Source organism: Ascaphus truei, unplaced genomic scaffold (assembly GCF_040206685.1).
Source record: "Ascaphus truei isolate aAscTru1 unplaced genomic scaffold, aAscTru1.hap1 HAP1_SCAFFOLD_1353, whole genome shotgun sequence".
Taxonomy (NCBI): Eukaryota; Metazoa; Chordata; class Amphibia; order Anura; family Ascaphidae; genus Ascaphus; species Ascaphus truei.
The window spans coordinates 40,988-44,342 of NW_027454232.1; positions in this window are offsets into that span (position 1 = coordinate 40,988).

A 3,355-nucleotide genomic window follows, 5' to 3' on the forward strand; every position below is an offset into this window, starting at 1 on the left:
GGGGGGAGTCACAGGGAACGGGGGGGGGGGAGTCACAGGGAACGGGGGGGGGGGGGGGAGTCACAGGGAACGGGGGGGGGGGGAGTCTCAGGAACGGGGGGGGGGGGAGTCACAGGGAACGGGGGGGGGGGGAGTCACGGGGAACGGGGGGGGGGGGAGTCACGGGGAACGGGGGGGGGGAGTCACGGGGAACGGGGGGGGGGGAGTCACGGGGAACGGGGGGGGGGAGTCACGGGGGAACGGGGGGGGGGGGAGTCACGGGAACGGGGGGGGGGGGGGGAGTCACGGGGGAACGGGGGGGGGAGTCACGGGGAACGGGGGGGGGGAGTCACGGGGAACGGGGGGGGTGAGTCACGGGGAACGGGGGAGTCACGGGGGGGGGAGTCACGGGGGGGGGGGAGTCACGGGGAACGGGGGGGGGGGGGGAGTCACGGGAACGGGGGGGGGGAGTCACGGGGAACGGGGGGGGGGGAGTCACGAGGGAACGGGGGGGGGGGAGTCACGGGGAACGGGGGGGGGGGGAGTCACGGGGAACGGGGGGGGGGAGTCACGGGGAACGGGGGGGGGAGTCACGGGGACGGGGGGGGGGAGTCACGGGAACGGGGGGGGGAGTCACGGGGAACGGGGGGGGGAGTCACGGGGGAACGGGGGGGGGAGTCACGGGGAACGGGGGGGGGGAGTCACGGGGAACGGGGGGGGGGGAGTCACGGGGAACGGGGGGGGGAGTCACGGGGAACGGGGGGGGGAGTCACGGGGAACGGGGGGGGAGTCACGGGAACGGGGGGGAGTCACGGGGAACGGGGGGGGGGAGTCACGGGGGAACGGGGGGGGGAGTCACGGGGAACGGGGGGGGGGGAGTCACGGGGAACGGGGGAGCACGGGGAACGGGGGGGAGTCACGGGGAACGGGGGGGGGAGTCACGGGGAACGGGGGGGGGAGTCACGGGGAACGGGGGGGGGGGAGTCACGGGGAACGGGGGGGGGGGAGTCACGGGGAACGGGGGGGGGGAGTCACGGGGAACGGGGGGGGGGGAGTCACGGGGAACGGAGAGTCACGGGGGGGTCGGACGGTGCACGGGGAGCGGGAAGGGGGGGGGAGTCACGGGGAACGGGGGGGGAGTCACGGGGAACGGGGGGGGGTCACGGGGAACGGGGGGGGAGGTCACGGGAACGGGGGGGGAGTCACGGGGGAAACGGGGGGGGGAGTCACGGGGAACGGGGGGGGGGGGAGTCACGGGGAACGGGGGGGGGGGGAGTCACGGGGGAACGGGGGGGGGGGAGTCACGGGGAACGGGGGGGGGGAGTCACGGACGGGGGGGAGTCACGGGAACGGGGGGGGGAGTCACGGGGAACGGGGGGGGGGGAGTCACGGGGGAACGGGGGGGGGGGAGTCACGGGGAACGGGGGGGGGAGTCACGGGGAACGGGGGGGAGTCACGGGGAACGGGGGGGGGGAGTCACGGGGAACGGGGGGGGAGGGGGGGGAGTCACGGGGAACGGGGAGAGTCCGGGGACGGGGAGGACGGAACGGGGGGGGATCGAACGGGGGGGGGAGTCACGGGGAACGGGGGGGGGGAGTCACGGGGAACGGGGGGGGGAGTCACGGGAACGGGGGGGGGGGAGTCACGGGGACGGGGGGGGGGAGTCACGGGGAACGGGGGGGGGGGAGTCACGGGGAACGGGGGGGGGGGAGTCACGGGGAACGGGGGGGGAGTCACGGGGAACGGGGGGGAGCGGGGAGGGGGGGGGAGTCACGGGGAACGGGGGGGGGGAGTCACGGGAACGGGGGGGGAGTCACGGGGAACGGGGGGGAGTCACGGGGAACGGGGGGGGGAGTCACGGGAACGGGGGGGGGAGTCACGGGGAACGGGGGGGGGGAGTCACGGGGAACGGGGCGGGGGAGTCACGGGGAACGGGGGGGGGGGGAGTCACGGGGAACGGGGGGGGGGAGTCACGGACGGAACGGGCGGGGGGAGTCACGGGAACGGGGGGGGGGAGTCACGGGGAACGGGGGGGGAGTCACGGGAACGGGGGGGGGGAGTCACGGGGAACGGGGGGGGAGTCACGGGAACGGGGGGGGAGTCACGGGGAACGGGGGGGGAGTCGGAGGGGGGGGAGTCACGGGAACGGGGGGGGGGAGTCACGGGGAACGGGGGGGGGGAGTCACGGGGAACGGGGGGGGGGAGTCACGGGGAACGGGGGGGGGAGTCACGGGGACGGGGGGGGAGTCACGGGGAACGGGGGGGGGAGTCACGGGGAACGGGGGGGGAGTCACGGGAACGGGGGGGGGAGTCACGGGGAACGGGGGGGGGAGTCACGGGGAACGGGGGGGGAGTCACGGGGAACGGGGGGGGGAGTCACGGGGAACGGGGGGGGGGAGTCACGGGGGAACGGGGGGGGGAGTCACGGGGAACGGGGGGGGGGAGTCACGGGAACGGGGGGGGGGAGTCACGGGGAACGGGGGGGGGGAGTCACGGGGAACGGGGGGGGGAGTCCGGGACGGGGGGGGAGTCACGGGAACGGGGGGGGGGAGTCACGGGGAACGGGGGGGGGAGTCACGGGGAACGGGGGGGGGGGAGTCACGGGGAACGGGGGGGGGGGAGTCACGGGGAACGGGGGGGGGGTCACGGGGAACGGGCGGGGGGAGTCACGGGAACGGGGGGGGGGGAGTCACGGGGAACGGGGGGGGGAGTCACGGGGAACGGGGGGGGAGTCACGGGGAACGGGGGGGGGGGGAGTCACGGGGAACAGGGGGGGGAGTCACGGGAGAGACGGGGGGGGAGTCCGGGAAGGGGGGGGAGTCACGGGAACGGGGGGGGGAGTCACGGGGAACGGGGGGGGGGAGTCACGGGGAACGGGGGGGGGGAGTCACGGGGAACGGGGGGGGGGAGTCACGGGGAAGGGGGGGGGAGTCACGGGGAGGGGGGGGAGTCACGGGGAGAGCGGGGGGGGGGAGTCACGGGGAACGGGGGGGGGGGAGTCACGGGGAACGGGGGGGGGAGTCACGGGGAACGGGGGGGGGAGTCACGGGGAACGGGGGGGGGGGAGTCACGGGGAACGGGGGGGGGGGGGAGTCACGGGGAACGGGGGGGGAGTCACGGGAACGGGGGGGGAGTCACGGGGAACGGGGGGGGGAGTCACGGGGAACGGGGGGGGGGGAGTCGACCGGGAACGGGGGGGGGGAGTCACGGGGAACGGGGGGGGGGAGTCACGGGGAACGGGGGGGGGGAGTCACGGGGAAACGGGGGGGGGGGAGTCACGGGGAACGGGGGGGGGGAGTCACGGTGGAACGGGGGGGGGGGAGTCACGTGGGAACGGGGGGGGGGGAGTCACGGGGGGGAACGGGGGGGGGGGAGT